This window comes from Echinops telfairi, unplaced genomic scaffold (genome assembly GCF_000313985.2).
Source record: "Echinops telfairi isolate 266 unplaced genomic scaffold, ASM31398v2 ScPeMD7_40;HRSCAF=151, whole genome shotgun sequence".
Lineage (NCBI taxonomy): Eukaryota > Metazoa > Chordata > Mammalia > Afrosoricida > Tenrecidae > Echinops > Echinops telfairi.
In genome coordinates this window covers 1,436,206-1,455,055 of record NW_022103938.1, presented here as the reverse complement: position 1 = coordinate 1,455,055, position 18,850 = coordinate 1,436,206, and the positions used below count along the sequence as shown (strand labels likewise).

At 42.6% G+C, this 18,850-nt stretch overlaps 1 pseudogene; it reads right to left on the bottom strand.

Annotated features, from left to right (window-relative positions):
* Positions 1 to 10,939: 10,939 nt before the first annotated feature.
* Positions 10,940 to 15,906, bottom strand: LOC123520884 (annotated as a pseudogene).
* Between the last annotated feature and the right edge of the window lie 2,944 nt (positions 15,907 to 18,850).

The following is an 18,850-nucleotide window of genomic DNA, read 5'->3' as shown; positions in this document are numbered from 1 at the left end:
TTGTATGCCTCATTAAAAAAAATATAATAAAACTTTAAAAAAATCATTTTATCAGGGGTTCATACAACTCTTATCACAATCCATACATACCATCAATTGTGTAAAGCACATTTGTACATTCATTGCCCTCATCATTCTCAAAACATTTCCTCTCCACTTAAGCCCCTGGCATTAGGTCCTCATTTTTTCCCTCCCTCCCTGCTCCCCCCTCCCTCATGAACCCTTGATAATTTATAAATTGTTAAAATAAAATAAAACTTAACTGTGAGTGCAATTTGTGAGCTTTCTGAGGCAATGCAGTGAATAAAACATAACCAGGGGAAAGAAAAGTACTAAGAGATAGAGGAGTGGTTAATAGCAGGAATTATGGACTTGGTTCAACAGCTTGGACAAGTAGAAATCTGGAGTCTATTAAACTTCTCTGCCTCATAGAAACCAGTTTTGTGCTGATGCATTTGAATTCTGGCAAAGAATTTTGTAAATACTGTGGACTGCCAAAAGAACAAACATGTCTTGGAAGAAGTACAGACAGAAAGGTCCTCAGAGACAAGGATGTGCATCTCATGTGCTTTGAACACATTATCAGAAAAGACTAGTCCCTGCAAAAGGACATCATCCTTGGTAAAGGACAGTGGTAGGAGAACAAGTGGACGGCCATTGAAATGGTAAATTGACACCCGGGCTGCAACCATGGACTGAACTTAAGGACCATTGTGAGGGTTGTGCACAACGGGGCGGTGTTCATACTGTTGTATAAAGGGTTGCTGAGTCTGAACGGACTTAATGACACCTAGCAACAACAACAATTAGAGAGTCAATAAATAGAGGGTTTATTGCATGATCTGTACAATGGAACATTAGCTAACTTTTGACTGAGATTTATCAAGACGTTCTGTTAAGCATTGATGCTAAGTTGATGATATACCTCAGAGTACATCGCAGAATAAAGGTCTCAAATGATGACCAGAGTACAAATTTAAGGCATCTCTGAGCCCTAGTGGTGTGCTAGTTATATATCGGACTGTTAACTTCAAGGTCAGCAGTGTAAAACCACCAGTTGCTCTTTGAGAAAAAGATGAACCGGGTTTTCTGCTCCTGTCCTACAGGGTAGTTATGACTCAGCATATTCTTGATGGCAATGAGTTCTGGTGAGCATTTATGGGGAGGCGGGCGGTGTTGGCAAAAGAACAATAGCGAATAAAGGGGCCTGAGGCAGGAGTGAGAAACTGGGGTCCAGGATAAAAAGGAAGAGTGATGGGTAAAAAGCTTTAATTATTTTATTATAAGCTCAATAAAGGAAACAAATTTGTTATTTGTGTTCATTTTTCACTGTATCTCTAGTACCTAGATCCAAACAAAAACAAAACTCAGCGCAGAAAGCCTAATCTTTCTTCCACAGCTTTGCTGGGCGTTCAAACGGCTGACCATGTGGTTAGCACTCGTGTTAACCCACCAGCAAGTCTCTTAGCAGCCATTCTAGGATCACACAAAGACCGAGCCTTGAGAGAGGTGGCCTTTCCAGTATATTCAGTGGAATGTTGGACACAAGAAACTGAGTCCAATTGCTTTACTCTTTCTATTTTTCCCTTACTCTTGCTGTTTGTGTTCCTTGTAAACAGCTTTTAAAAATTATTATTTTTTTTATTAATCATTTTATTGGGGGCTTGTACAACTCTTATCAAAATCCATACATCCATCCATTATGTCAAGCACATTTGTACATTAGTTGCCATCATCATTTTCAAAACATTTGCTTTTTACTTGAGCCCTTGGTATCAGCTTCTCTTTTTTTTTTTTCTTCCAGCTTATTGATGAGTCATTTCCTTATCTGGTCTGCTACTCTCTGACTCTTCACTGGTGCATTCAATCCATTTACATTTCAATGTTAGTATTGATATATGTGGGGTTCTTACTATCATTTAACTGTGTTTTTATTTTAATAGTTTTACTGGCATATACTTCATATATCATACACTTTAACCATTCAATCATATTAAGAAGAATTGTACAATCATCATCACAATCAATTTCAGAACATTTTCTTCTTATACTCATTGTCATTAGCTCATCATTCCCCCACAACCTCCCCTGCTATGCCCTTAGGTGAATCCAGTTACTGTCTCTAGAGTTCCCTATCCTAGATTTCATATCCAAAAATCATAGAAAACACAAGGAGGAATCAAACAACAATGACAAAACAAAACAGAAAAGCCTCAGCCAAAAAGAAAACAAAAAATATTAAAAACTGAAACAACTTCAAAATAGATCAAAAGGAAAATCAAATGATATGGCATTGCATTTTAATCTACCTACATCTGCCATAATAAACTTTACAGTGCTTTTCATCTGATAGCAAGACGATTCATATCCCTGGCCTAGGGTCAGAGAAATTCACTAGAGGCTTAATCCATGGGAGGACCCTGCAAATGGATTTTGGGTTTCCACTATCATCAATAGCTTTCTGCAAATGGGTGTTCATAATTTAAGCTCTGATATCATTCCCTCCTTCCCATTTGGGTTCTGTTATTTACAATCCTTAGCTGGCACAGGCTGGTGTACTTAGTTACTGTCTCTATGTGGATTTAATTGATGCCTCACTGAAATGCTTGCTTGTTTTAAGATAAGCCTTTAAGACCCCAGGCATGATCTGGTTTCTTCACCACACTCATATCTTCACTGATCTCTTTATGAGGGTGAGTAGGACTATGTCATAAGAGCTCAGTATTTTTAGATTGGACCTAGAATTAAATGCAAGCCCCAAATCCATATGTATATATATATATATAGCTTATAGATGTATATATTTAGCTTATATTGTCTCTGGTTTACTTAGAGGCAGCATTATCATTTATGATCGAGAACACTCTAAATCATCCCCTGGGGCATAAGGTAATTCTTTTGACAGTTCATTAAGTTATCCAATGGTTTAGAATTTAAGACTGTAGAGAAAAGGAAATTATATAAATATAGGCTGACTTTTCAGACTGAAATACATGAATTGCTGAATTGTACAGATTAAAAGTTTAAGTGACTGGATGCTATTTACATGAAAAAATGGGGGTTGGTGATAGGGCAAAACTTTCAATTAAATTCATTCACAAAGGCATATTCCTACTACACTAATACATGTCATAAGAAAGCCAGGAGAGCATTAAAATAGTAAGTATATGGTGGTCCTAGGCCACTATTAATGGGGCACCCTCAATGTCAAGTGTGGTAGTTATATAATTTCATGTCAACTTGATAAGTAAGTGTAGGGATGGAGTCTAGCCTGTCAATCAAGTCACAACCTGATGATGATGCCTCTTTGTGGGCGTGGCCTTCTCACGAGGATTCTGGGAAATTCCTCTCTGTTTCTCTGCCTTCACCTTCCTGCTGACAAATCATGCGGAGACTTGCTGAGACCTGCCAGAGCCCTCTCTGCTTTACCTTCCTGTTGAAGAGCCACACTCAGAGAGCTAGAGGAGCCTCGCTAAGACCTGCGTGAGCTGTGGAGATGCTTCTATCGCCATTGGATCTACAAGACTTTGCACCCACTGTTCTTTGCCCCCGCTGATCTTCCTGCCATTTTGCATCATTGCATGTACTGCATGAGTCTGAAGCAGGGTTTATGGACTAGTTTAAGACTTATGGGCTAATATCAGACTTACGGATTTGATCTGGATTGGGCTGGGATATTTTCTCAATATACAATTGCACTTTGATATAAGGCTCTCTCTTACACATATATGAGTATCTCTGGATTTGTTTCTCTAGTCAACCTGGCTTAACACAGCTAGTGATTCAAACCAAAGTCAAATGACCTTCAATTCCATACCCTTGGGATAGCAGTCATCTGCTTCTTTCTAACACTAGGATATTTTACCTTTAAATTCAAGGGATTATGTCAGTTCCTTACATCTGCAACATGTGAGTTTGAAGTGAAGCAGAAATCATATAGTGGGGTTGCCACATCAGATCCTACTGCGGTGGGCTCTGAAGGGTATTGTGTCCTTTGAAAGGAGGGCCTAACATTCCAGTAGTCTATAGCACCTGGCCTGGTTCATCAAGAGCTGGATGGAAATGAAGTCAACATTTCTGTTGTTTGTCCCCCTGGGGTGTGTGTGTGTGTGTGTGGCGATTATGTGTTGATCATTGCAATCAGTTCCACCTTCCTCCCCTCCTCTCCCCACCTTCTCCCTACCCTCCTGGTATTGCTGATCCAATTCTGTTCCTGAGGGGTTTATCTGACTTGGATTTTGCGTGTTGTGGACTCTTCTCTGTGCTAGTATACATGCTCTGGTCTAGCCAGAACTGAAAGACAGGATTGCGGTCATGATAGTAGGGAGTGAGGAAGCTTCAAAGAACCAGAGAAATGGGACAACACTGGAGACACGGTGTGGGAGCTGTGCCCGCTCTGACCCCACCACATCAAGGCAAAACATTAAAGGTGTGCAACAAAACAACTAGGGGAGCAGAGCAAGGAAGTCTCTAGGAAATAACAAAAATAGACTTTGGGGCCAGGGCTTGACACCCCATCAGACTCAACCAGAAAACACACCTAAAGGTCAACAAGCAGACCTTGAACTATTTACAAGCTTTTCTTTTTTTGTTGTCATTAGTTTGTTGTTGTTGTTTTATTTTGTCTTGTTTTGTGTGCATATTAATATCTCTTCAGGCTTATCTAGGTACGATAGGCAGGATAAACAATCTGGAGAAGAAAACAACGGAACCAACAGTTCTTGGGGGACATGGGGGAGGGAGAAATGGGGGAAAGGAAGTGGGTGTTAACAAATGCAGGGACAAAGGAACAACAAGTGATCCAAAATCGGTAGTGAGGAGGGTGTAGGAGGCCTGGTAGGGCTTGATCAAGAGTAATGTAACTGAGAGGAATTACTGAAACTCAAATGAAGGCTGAGCATGATAGTGGGACAAGAGGAAAGTAGAAGGAAATAGAGGAAAGATCTAGGAGGCAAAGGGCATTTATAGAGGTCTAAATAAAGGCATGTACATTTGTAAATATATTTATATATGAGGACGGGGAAATAGATCTATGTGTATATATTTATAGCTTTAATATGAAGATAGCAGATGGACATTGGGGCTTTACTCAAGTACTCCCTCAATGCAAGAACAATTTGTTCTATTAAACTGGCATTCCATGATACTCACCTTCCCGACACGATAGCTGAAGACAAAGAGGGTGCATAAGGAAACCTGGTGAAGAAAGCTGATGGTGCCTGGCTGTGTGAAACAGAAGGATTTCTCCCAAGTTGTCTCCTCCAAATATATGCCAAACTTAGCTGCTTGCTGCATGTGGCGAATGGCTAAACACTTGGAGGTCAACAGAAGTAGGTCAGGGGTTATTTTCCCTAAGGGTTATCAGCCATCTAGAGCAAGCAGTCACCACTGTTCATCCCACAACAAGTAGGACTCACTCCCTTCTGATAAGGATAGTAGTTGACTGTTTCCTTGTAGGAGACCCCATAGAGGTCAAGACCACCCAAGGGTGACCAAGGTTAGGCCGCCATCATGAATCTAGGGTCCACCCATCTTGTCACATATATACTTCTAGTCCCCCCCCTTCCTATGGGCACACCCCTAGCTCATCCCCTTCCTGACACGCTTATGCCTATTGTACATTTCCTTCATATGATGTGTATGCCTATTGTACTGCCCCTTCCTGTTACGTGTGGTTACCTGTAATCATGCCCCCCCCTAAAGTGATAAGCCTAGGTTAGCAATAAAGCTGGCTCCTACTCTCGCTGAGGTCAGCATGCTACCATGAATTGTGTCTGACTCCATTACTTCAATCTCTCTTCTATCTCTCATGCTCTCTATGACTTCACTATAATCTTTACTTATTATCGCCGTACAGTTGTGCCTACCGGACCAGTGATGATTTGTTGGAGGCCCTCCTTTCCCCCACACCCAGCTATCAAAAGATATAGCATCTAGGGTCTTAAAGGCTTGGCGATAAACAAGCGGCCAACTACCTCAGAAGCAACAAAGCCCACATGGAAGAAACACACCAGCCTGTGTGATCACAAAGTGTTGATGGGATCAGGTATCAGTTATCAAAGAACAAAAAAATCTTAGCATTGTGAATGAGGGGGAGTGCAGAGTGGAGACCCAAAGTCCATCTGTAGGCAACTGGACATCCCCTTACAGAAGAGTTGCAGGGAGGAGATGAGCCACTCAGGGTGCAGTATAGCACCAATGAAACATACAACTTTCCTCTAGTTCTTTAATGCTTCTCCCCCCACCTCCCCACTCCCACTATCATGATTCCAATTCAACCTTACAAATCTGGCTAGACCTGAGGACATACACTGGTACAGATCAGAGCTGGAAACACAGGGAATCCAGGACGGAAAACCCCTCAGGACCAATAATGAGAGTAGGGATACCAGGAGGGTAAGGGGAAGGTGGGGTAGAAAGGGGGAACCTATCATAAAGATAGGTAAATATCTAGAAAAGAATGAAGGCAACATATGCACACATTCACCTGATGCAAGCAATGTATGGATTGTGACAAGAGTTGTTAGAGTCCCCAATAAAATGAAAAAGAAAAAAACATAAATAAATAAAACCAGGAGAAGTGTGTTAGGGTTGTATCCTCTCACCATACTTATTCAATATGTATGCTGAGTAAAATAATCAGAGAAGCTGAATATAGGAAGAAAAATGTAGCATGAGGATTGGAGGAAGGCTTATTAGAAACCTGAGATAGGCAGATGACACAATTTTGCTTACTAAGAGTGAAGAGGGCTTGAAGCACTTGCTGATGAGGACCAAGGATTGCAGCCTTCAATATGGATTACAATTCAATGTAAAGAAAACTAGAATCCTTACAACCAAATCACTAAGTAAGGTCGTGATATACGGAGAGAAGATTGAAGTTGTCAAGGATTTTGTCTTGCTTGAATTCACAATCAATGCTCATGGTAGCAGCAGTCAAGAGATCAAAGGACAAATTGTGTTGGGTAAATCTGCTGCACAAGACCTCTTGAAAGTGTTGAAAACCAAGGAGGTTACTTTGAGGACTAAGGTGCACCTGACCCAAGTCATGATATTTTTGGTAGTCTCATATGTATGTGAAAGTTGTACATTGAATACGGAAGATAGAAGAATTGATGGATTTGAATTATGGTACTGGTGAAAAACTGAAAATACCATGTACTGCCAAAAGAACAAACAAATCTGTCTTGGAAGAAGCACAACCAACATGCTTCTTAGAGGCAAGGAGTCCCTGGAGAAGGATATCATGATTGGTCAAGTAGCAGGGCACTGAAAAAAGAGGAAGATCCTCCATAAGATGGATCGACACAGTGGCTACATCAGTGGCTCAAACATAAGAACAACGGGGAGAATGGTGCAGGACCAGGCAGCGTCTTCTTCAGTGATCCATAGGGCCGCTATGAGTCAGAACAGACTTGACATCAGCTACTAACAATGCATTCCATGAGGAGCCCTAGTGGTGTAGGGGTAAACATGCACCCAGCATTGTATGTTCTCATTGTCTGATAAGCTGAAGTTCAAATGTCTCAAGTTGTGGGATGGTGCTCCCTCTCCCCAAGATCCAAAAAAGTGCAGCACTGACCTCAGGAGATCAGAAGCCTCAAAGTGGATAGGGGGAGGGTGGTGAATGGATGAGGCTGGCCACACTTCTGGTGACCAGCAGGGTATTAGGAACAAAGGATTATACCCCATTTCTCCTCAACAGCTAGCAGGATGCCAAGCAACTGTTTGTATGGAATACTGCTTGCAAACATTCCAGATGGTGGTGTTGTGTCAGATTAACCTGACTACTCTCAGCTTCTTCTCCTCATCGGTTTCCAGTCCTCTTCTTTATCCTTTCCTCTGAGGCTCAAGGTTCCTGTATTGTGTGTCTGTTTCATTTGGTCTCCTGCGTCTTTGATGTACAGGGTCTCTGCAGGAAGCCAGCCTGAATTACCATCTTGCTGATATCCTGTCTAATCTTGTTTTATTAGAAGAGCAGATGGACACAAAATTACAGTAAACAGCAAAAGCTTATGGCAATGATTTCCTTCTGGTTGAATATTAGACTATTGCTTCACGTGGGCCTATTTGCCTTTGACAAAGAGAACAATGAAGAAAAGATTAGATTTTGTAGGGATACAAAAGACAGTATACTATAATATGAAAGAACATGACTTTGGAGAGATGACTCTCAACCTTCCTAATGCTGCGACCCTTTAATACAGTTCCTCATGTGGTGACCCCCCCCCAACCATAAAATTATTTTTGTTGCTACTTCATAACTGTAATTTTGCTATGGTTATGAATTGGGCGACTCTTGTGAAAGGGTTGTTTGACCCCTAAAGGGGTCATGACCCACAGGTGGAGAACCATTGATCTAATCCAACACCTCACCCTACCCCATGACACACACATACATACATCCACATATACTTTCTCTCTGGGCATATAGAACTTTAAAATAAAAATGGATAGCACTATGTTAAAAAATTATTAAGTACTACAAGACATTGGTGATTGAGCTTTAATCAAGTGTAATGTCCTTCTGAGTGAAGAAATTGTCATACTTCTAGGTAGGTGTTTCAGACCCACCCAGCCTTTCCAAGGAAGAAGATGTATAGACAGACTCATAAAGAATACAGCATAAAGAATCCTGTGGGACAGTTCTACTTCATCATACACAGTTGCTATGAATTTAAATTACCTTAGCAGTCCTTGACCAATTACATAGTCTAGAACTGTACTGTCTAGAACTCCCAGTATGAGCTTGAATATTAGTGGTTAAAGAGGATGCTATTGTCTTGTTTTTGTTAGAAGAGGAAAGTATTTAGCCATTTATTCTTAATGCTGAGGTTCTATGTAGGTTATTTGTAGATGTTATTTCTGGAGTCAAGGGATTTCCCCTCTATTCTCAGCTTTCACATTTATTCAGTGATACACTGTGCCAGGTAGTGTGCTAGGCCCTAGGCATTCAAAGTTGAAAGATAAGCTAAGTCTACTGTTTACAATGGGGAGATTTTGACAATAATGCCAACCTAAAAATCACTTTCCAGCGTAGTGGAATCATGTCCAAGAGACATATAAGACATAAAACTTGGATTCTGCTTTTTTCTTGCATTCTTAATATTGTTCATTGTAAAAACTATCAGACTTTCAAATGAATTGAAAAACCTTTTTCCATATTATTGAAAGACAAAGTCTCACACCATCATGTACATGATCACGCCAATGTTTACTACGCATTCATGTTGTTCGTGAAAATCTTCAACTCTACTCTCTGGGGTTGCCTGTCATAATTAAAAGGGTATTTCATTCACTCAAATGAAAAGAAAGAAATCAAATCTATCTGAAAGCAACAATAGTTATACACCAAAGCATAACCTAGTTATATGCTTTACAGAGTTCCATGAAAAATGATTTCAGTTGCTCCTGATCCCTGACGCAAGGCACTTCCAAGCACCCGCACAGAATGTCCATGTAAGCAGCAGTACAGTACATCATTTAAATCACGCGAGGACTTAACTGCCTTGACCTAGATGCAAGGAGAACAAGTTCTACCACAGCCACAGCTGAAAGACATGTTTAGAGTCACCACAAGAATTTGCTTCTCTTATTATAAAGAGAACAGGGCCTTATTTCCTGTGTGTGTGTGTGTGTGTGTGTGTGTGGCCAGGGGGGAGGGGAAGACTCATAAATATTTCATATTGAAAACTACAGCATGCTCTCTGTGTCAGTCTGACACCGGAACATTCAGGCTGATGGGGCATAAATGAAGGCACACTGCATCTGAAGAGCCACCAGACCCAGCCGCTCCGGACCAGCTTGTCGGCACCAAGGAGAGCTGCACAGGGCACTCACACGGAAGCCCTGGATTCTTGGACACTTCCCGTGCGGTTCACCGAGCCCACAGGACCTTACAGCAACGAGAAAAAAAACAAACACATATTTTTTTAAATTACTGGCTTATTAGATTGGCTTAACAAGAAAAAAAATCTATATTATTTATGTACATTTCACATACATAAAAAGCACCAGTTTAAATAAGATCATCAAAGCCCTCCAGCATTGCTTGATCAGCCTGTCTTCCCACTTCCCACTTCATAGCCACAAAAACCAGGGTGTGGTGGGGCGGGTAAGATGAGAAGACAGACAGATGTGGAGTGAGAAGTTCAACTCCTCTGCTATCAAATTTCGGTCTCTCAAATAGAGCAACGGAGTGGCAAAATGTACAAGGTCTACTGCACCCTCTGGGACGTACCATCCCCAAAGAATCATTGCTGCCAAGTAGAGGCTTGACACAGACGGGGCAGAGGCCAGAGCCAGGGCACCATGCCCTGCCAGGTAACGTTGGTTCAACCTTGCAGCAGCAAAGCCAAACTCCACCTCCTGAGGACAAGCCAGCCTCACAGATGCTCGCCACCGGTCAGACAGAGAGGTTTGAGTGTATGACGGAGGGAGCCACCAAACACCTCTAAAACTGCCCAGTGAGCCTCCACTGAGGGTTAGCTACACCTGCAGAAGCCAACCCCCTGCCTCCTCACCAGGGATCATTTTCATCAGCATGCCCTTCTCGGGCTTAAAAGGGGTAAGGGTGTATTCTAGTTTTATCCACGGTAAGTTAAAACTCCACTATAAATATTCAGACTGCTGTGTTTAAATGCCCTGTTTCTCCGAAAAAAGACAGTGTCTTATGTTAATTTTCCCCCAAAGATGCGCTAGGTCTTATTTTCAGGGGATGTCTTATTTTTCCATGAAGAAGAATACGGTACACATTTATTGTTTTATTAAAAGAGACCTTGCACTTCCTGTCTGCTCCGGCTGCTGTGGCCAACAGTGAGCTGTGCTGCGGCACCCACAGCTAGGGTCCAGGGTCCACAGTTACGGTAGCTTCAGGGGGTCTTATTTTCGGGGAGGTTTTATTTTCGGGGTGATGCCTTGTATTTCAGCGAGAGGCAAAACTGTAAGTAGGTCTTATTTTCAGGGGATGTCCTACTTTTGGGGAAACAGGGTATTACAGATTAAAAGTGGCTCTCCAAAGAAAATCAATTTCTTCATAACTGGAACAGTTTATAAAACACTGGAATGATGGTTCATTCAAATACAAAAACTCATATGCAAAAAATCCCTACCTCTTTCTTCCAAACTACCCAGTTCACACAGGTGATTCTAGTCCACGACTGCTGCAGACTACCACTAGACCACGACACAGAGCCCTGAGAAAACACTTCCGTTTGCACCCCGACGTCCGTGTCTGGACCACTGCATTAAAGCTGCCACATCTCAGCAGCGTTGAGAAACGCGACCCTTAGGCCTGGTTTCCTTCTTCCGGGGCTTGCGTTTCACAGGGGTCATTAAAGGCAGGGATCCCGTCTGTCAATGACGGGGTCGTCCATTGCCCGTGTGGACTGTCACTCAGTGTTGGATCTGCACCCTCGGCGGTGAGCCCGTTGGAAGAGCAGCCCCCCCGGGTTCGCAATGGCAGACATCGCTGCCCTAAGCGCCACCATAGGCTGCTTCATAGCCCGGGTCGTACCTCTCTTCCTTCGCAGCCATCTTCTTGGCAGCCTCTTGGGCGAGCTGTAAGTCAAACGTACATCGCACCTTCCTGAATGTCTGTGCCGTGTCCCTCCCCTTTCAGTGGTCCCGCAGGTCCTTCAGACGGAGGCAGTAATGCCCTTTGTGGTGGGCGTGAGGAAACTGGACGACGGCATGGCATACATCTCGGTGTCTGGGATTTTACGAGGTGGCAGTCCGAAGTCTGAGTTCTTAACCTTCATCCCAAACACTTCTTTACCGAAGATTTCATAGGTACATTGTCGCTAACCCCCGCTATGCTGGAATGTCTGCACTAGAATACGTCCGCCTTCACGAAGTGTCTTTTGCTAGAAAGGTGCGTGTGGCCGGGTCGACCTGGGCACCATGTGGGCGAATCCCGTCCGTGCTTCCTGGGCAGCGTGTGGTGCCTCGCTCAGCCCGGCAGGACTCGACGCTTCCACAGGAAGGGTCGCCTTGGTACGCAGCCTCCCGCCCTGGGTCTACGCCAATAATCACAACATCCAGATTGAAGGTCAACATGTCGGGGCGGGTCATGGTCAGGAGCTCAGCTTCGGTCACCCCACTGAAGCGGTCTACGTTCCTCTTGATCGAAAACGTGTCGGTAGTGTTCTCTGGTTGGTCTTTAGCCTTTGTGGACTTGCCAGCTTTTGGGGGATAGGGGGTGTGTGGTGGCAGGTGTTTGGGGTTCCACTGGCTTCTTGGGTTCTGTTGTCCTAGGTTTTCTCTTTCTGCCTTTTGGGGCTTCTTGTGCAAGCTCCCGGGCGGCGGCTGGGAGGGGACTTCAGCTAACCTTGGCTGTTGGCTCATGGTGTCCAGCAGAGGAGCCTCGGCTGGCTCATGTTGAAACGGCAATGTATACAGTGCTTGGGCTTGCTCAAGGGAGGTGCTGCCCGCGCTCTGCGCTTCCGTCCCCCGCTGCCGCTGCCCTGAGCGGCTTCTCCAGCTTGGCAACCACAACTGGACAACCACAACCGGGGATGTGGCCCAATGGCTAGGGACAATGGGCAGACACTGGCGCAAGAGCTCCTGCCCCAGGCTTCGAATTCCCCTCTTGCTCCACCAGTGACATCCCCCCACCCCGCCCCAACTCTGCCAAATTTTGCTTTTAAAGATGAATAGTTGGCAGCTAAACAGAGGGCCATTGAAGAGGCAGGAAACCGCAGGAGGCATTTTTAAATTATTGAGCTTGGAGTGTTTCTGAAAGCTACCGACGAGGGATTGAGAGTGGATGAAGGTTTTGGACTGGCAAAACTCGGCTGTTCTGAGCATTTTGAATAAAGGTATTGTTCTGATTGCTGGTGTGATGGATTTTTAGCGATTAGATCCTGGACATTTTCCCAACTCTGGGGCCTATTTAGAGTATTAAAAATATAGTAGGCTATCACACTGTTTAGGTTTGGCGTACACGTACTGAACTATTTTTGTGGGCTGTGATGACACTAATTTTCAGAGTTTGGCAGTTTTACTTGGATGCATCTGGTACTGCCAGGGTTCCACTGGTCCTTGCTACTTCACCAATGGGCAGAGGAGATTTTCTTACAGTGATCTACCTACTAGCACTACGGCAGGGACATAGCACACCATAGATATGTTGGTCCATGGGCTTGTTTTCTGATATCTTTGAACATGTCTCATGTCCCCAAGTGAGAGATGGGCATATCAAGTCTGAGAAGGAAGAGCGCTTCCCCTGGCCACATAGTGACAGTGATTTCCTGACAGAATCCTTGGATGCACTATGGGACTTACCTGATGCTGTCAGTGAGAACTCCAACAATCCAGGGGGGAAATTAGTCGATGCGGTGTTCCTCTCATTATGAGGTAGGGATCAGGAAGCATTGGATCCTTCTTTTGAGTGGAGAAGGGGATGGAGAAGACTAGAGACTGTGGTGTTGTTCTAGTGTTCTAGTCCTGGGGTCAGGAACCAGGTTACTTTGCTGTGAAGACCTTGTTGCCACTGACTCCACTGTGACTCGGGGAGAACACATGTGTTAGGGCAGAACTGTGCTGCATAGGGTTTTCAATGACTGGATTACTGAAGGAGATCACCAGGCACCTCTGAGTGGACTTCAGTCTTTAATTGTTTTTAGCAACCAAGCTTGCTAGCTGTTTTAGACTTCCATCTCACTCTTACCATCATTCAAAGTTCTCTTTGGTTATGTTTTTTCCAGGTGAGCATCAGAGAGAAATGACTCTACATCATCTTGTCCTGACCTGCAGACTAATTAATCTTTGTGTTTTCCTATTCTTCTTCACTAGTTTCCTTTTCCACTTTACACACACTACTGTGTGTGTGTGTCTTACTCTCCAACTATTCTATGGTGACTTCTGATCTACAGGTTCTCTGCTCTCTCTGGTTACGCTACAAAATGCTCTGAGTTACCAGAAGGCAAATTTGGACTGGAATAGCATTCACTTTGGAAAATACAATATCATGCAGAGGATTCTAGCTAACAAACAAACAAACAAAATGTAATCCTAGCACTAAATCCCTTTCACATGCTGGGAAATATCCACTGTATCGGCATTTTACCTCTACTCCCACTATGCAAATATTAAAACTATTGCTGGTTTATTCCACACTCAATACATTAGGACAATGAGAGCTGGCATTATATGTGTTTAAATATAATTTATGCCGTAGCCATATTTTAAGCAAGTTACTCTTATCTCAAAAGTTTCCAAATTATGTTAGGGAGAGTTGAAGATTTATAGCGCTGGTTTCCTTGCCTCAAAGAGGAGTATTAACTACATTCCATGGTGCAGAAGAGTTAGGCATCTCTAAGAAAACGGATCACACACTATTAAAAATATGAATATATACAACTTTTAAAGTTATATAACAGAAAATAGTTGAACTGACTTAACAGCCCTTAATTGGAATTCTACCCTGTGCCTGAGGCTACCCCAAGAGACCTGAGAGAATCTGCAAAAGCTGAGGTAGTCTTTCCCCTCCTGTACCTACATGCTGGGTTGGGAAGTCAAATATTAGCAACAGGATGTAATGAGTTTTCAATGGGGGAAAAGAACATATCCATGAGAACACAGGGGTGGAGAAATAGAACCTACTCTAAGGATCAGAAATCACACCCACGGAAGGTGGGGACCAGACTAAAATTAATAAGGTGCTAGCCAAACCTCCTTTCTGTGGTTGCTACTCGCTACCCACTCTCCATGCCCTAGATTGATCCTCTTTCTCAGAGGCTCCAGAAATAGGCACTGCACTGGAATTTGTATACTTTGGGAACTGTAGCTGTTGATGTGACTATACGATCATGGCAAACAGACAGCTGGGCTCTGACTTTTTCTAGAATTTCTAAAATAACAATATTACCAGCAATGTACATGAACACGTAGGGTTTCTGAACAAGCGCTGACTTGAGACGGTGAGTTTTCAGGCACCCTCCCAGAAGCTCAGTGCTGTACACTAGCAGGAAATTTAGGATGCATATTATTTATTTTGCTCTCTTTGGGCTTTGGCGTCATCTGGGGATAAGAATTTGGAAGAGAAAGACTGAGAGGGAAATGAAAACAAAGCATAAGTGTAGGTTTTTTTCTGTGGATAAAGGAGACGGGCTTGAAAGATTTTTTGCAAATGAATGGTCAAATTGTATTTTGGCTTAGAATTATTAGTTTGGCTGCAGTATAAAGAGAGATTCTAGATATGCTTTCATTAGAAGAATTAATCACGTCCCAAATGTAGATTCCCTGCCATATGCTGTGTGCCAGGTACTTTTTGCAGATGTTTCCTGAGAAGAAACACACCCTGTGATAGTTAGATTTTTTTGGTGTCAGCATAACTCCTGTAGGAACATGGGGGAGGGGTTCAGCCTGTCAATCAAGTCCCAGCTTTACTGGAGGGCAACCAAGATAAATGACTCACTGGAGGGGGACAACTTTCTCTCTCTGCTTTCACCTTCCTGTTGACAAGCCAAATGGAACTACACTGAGACCTAGGAGAGCCCTGGAGATGCTGCCATTGTCTGAGAACTTGTTTCTGTAGTCAGTCTTGCCTACCACACACCCCATGTTTGAGTCATCAATTCATCTAGAAGGGATTTCACTGACACACTGATTACCACAAAGCCTTGAGCAGGACCACCGCAGAAGGTTTCACATTAGTAAATGCTGTTATTTTTATTTTCCACTGGGGAAAAAAGAGGAGAGCAAGAGTCTATTAAGCGTTTGCAATGTGACAGACACAAGGAACCCCGAAGACACTGCCAAGGAAGTGTTGAAATGCTAGCCACTAGGCTGGCGAGTCAACTCACCAGCTACTACACGGGAGAAAAATGAGGCTGTCTTCTTGTGTAGACATTTGCCACCTCTCACACTATACATACGGTTACCATGAGTCATCATTAACTCCATGGCTGGGGTCTCGGTTTGGGGGTTCTATGTCACACACAGTGGCAAGTGATTTCCAGGTGTGATCTCTCTTGAATCTTACAGCTGGCCAGTGAAACTAGCATTGTATTTGTTTTTCATAGAAGGAAATTACATGAGAGGCTGTGCAATTTATCAGTATCATAGCTGGCAATTATCAGAGCCCATGCTTAGGTGAATGGTTTGGAAGCTAGTCTGTAAAAGAATAATGGATCCGTTAGGGTCACAATTTGACTCAACTTCTATGTATAAATCACTCACACACACACACACAATTTGATAATATAAAGCTAACGAGTTACATTTAATTGGGAAAATTATTAGGATACTGTTTGTTCTTAAGCCAAGACAATTTCTTCTCTGCTGTGCCTGCAGAAAGGCCTCTTTTTGGCCTTTTGCCTTTTGGCCTATCCTGTGCTCAGGCACATTCACAAAGCTTTTTTAGGGCTGCTAATAAAGGCCCAAAGGACACGCTACCCCTCTTTAAGCTTCAGTACAAAGGCACTGAGCTCTACCTTCCCCAATCAAGTGCTTAAAGATACCCCACTTCACAAGGCAAGCCTCTGCCCAAATGCACTCAGCATTATTTATTCTATGGGTTGTGCAGTCCACTGCTCTGTCTCATGCTGTGGCTACTGATTCAGAGGCTGCTGCTTTTCTGCTATCAAAGCAGTCTCCTGGATCAAGGAGATACACTGAACAAGGATCTCAGAGTACAAAAGACACTCTCCACTCCTGGCTCTTCTCTCTTGCGATTACTGATAGGCCCCATTCCTGCTTCTGAGGCTGCTATTATACCCAGAACAATGGCAATCACAATGAACCTTGTTGACAATCACTCACAGTTGAACTGCAATTCAACCAGAATCTTACCCCATTTCTTACTTACATCCATTAGAAAAATGAAGATGGTTTAGTGGGAGTAACAAAGGCTACATAGCTAGAAGAGCTATATTAAATAATTCATTGCACTGCAGCCATAAAGATATATTCTTTTATTCCACAGAAATGTTTTGAACATACCCTGTGGAATGGGATGTCTCTCAGCACTTAATAAGGGCGGCTACAGCAGAGCGGCATGCCTTTTGAACATTTATTAGCAGACCTGAAATAATTTTGTAACATGAACAACTCAACCCTGAACATTTCTTATTAGCTGTGTTAGTCTGGGGAGACTAGAGAGACAAATTCATAGACACTCATATTTGTATAAAAAAGAGCTTGGTGTATATACAAGACCAACCGTACATTAAGAAAATATCGTAACCCAATCCAGATCAAGTCCATAAGTGTGATATTAGCCCAAATGTCCAATAACAATCTATAAAGTATTCTTCAGACTCACAAAACACATGCAATGACGCTGAATGCAGGAAGATCACAGACCAGTGGGTGGGAAGTCTTGTGGATCCAATGGCATTGCAAGCATCTCAGCACTGGCAGGGGTCTCCACGTGGTTCCTTCAGCTCAGGGCACTATCATAGCTCCATGTGTCTTCTCAGCTGCAACATCTCCCAGGAAGTGAGCAAGTGTCCCACCTCAAGCGAACTATTCATCTTCTTAGTACCTCCAAATGAGGTCATCAAGCTGCCACCTGATTGACAGGCAAAACTCCACCCCTTCACTCTTAATCCTCTGAAATTGACAACAGGTTATGTAACTACCACAGACCACCCCTTATCACTTTGACACTTTCACACAACTCTTTAGCCATTCATAATTTTTAACAAAACAATAATAAAATCATATCTGTACCTAACAGTATAAAACTAAAATGCATACAATTCAATATGTGCCACCCTCATTTAAACATAATATTCTATTAGTGAACAAAACAAAAATATCCCATGCCTAACAATTGCAGTTAAATAACACTTAAACCTTAATCCTGTAATCCTCTGAATATATTCTCCTGCCTATGACAGTTTGTAAACCAGCCACTTCGTGCATATATCCGTCCCATTTTGGGTATCCAATGTCTATTCTGCCCACTTACATCAAACCAGTGCTCTGAGGAAGCAATCAAAATCTTTGACATGAAGAATCTTCATTCCAGTTGGAACCTTATGAAACCTGCATCCATAAGCAAAATCCAATCAGGACATGCCATCCATAAGTCTGCAACAATATGCACCAGTTCACAGGCTGAAAATTCTTCCCTTCATCTGGTCAGGATCTGGTCAACTCAATGTGGGCTCCATCTCTTAGCCTCACCAAGGTGCCCCTTGGTCACCTTGCTTTTAGACCATGGCCTCATCACAAATTCTCAACAACCCTAGCCCCCTTGTGCTATGTCATGAACTTCAAACCAGTCAACGGGCTCTCATCCATATGTAACTACCACATTAGCCTTACCACTTACTTGTTAACTTCTATAATAAATCCTTTCATCATAAAATTTGTCTGCGAGTTCTGGGAAGACTTTGCAATGGATATTAGAGCCCAGAGAAGTAATGATTTGGTCAAATAGAGAAAGAACTAACATTAGTTAAAACGGCACAGACATTCTTCCTGCCTGTTAGAACCCTTGATATGCAATGGGTCATAAGGCAAAAAACAATACTGGTATTAGTATTCAACAAGATAACTGACCAAGCATTTAACTCATCATTAAATGTTTATATATAATATATTCATATTATTCATATAATATTCATATTATATATGTACCTCAGAACATAGTTTCAAAAGATAGCAGAATTCCCAGGAATTAAAGACATCGATAAGCTCCTCAACAAAGAGAAATAATAGTCTTCTTGATATGATTGAAACAATTCTGGATATGACTGAACGATTGAATTGTATGATATGTAGATTATGTGCCAATAAAACTGTAAATCAGGGAGCCGATGCCTCATAAATTGCTATTTCATCTTTTTTGAGATTCATCAGTACAGTGTAGCTGTATATGTATATATATATATTTAAG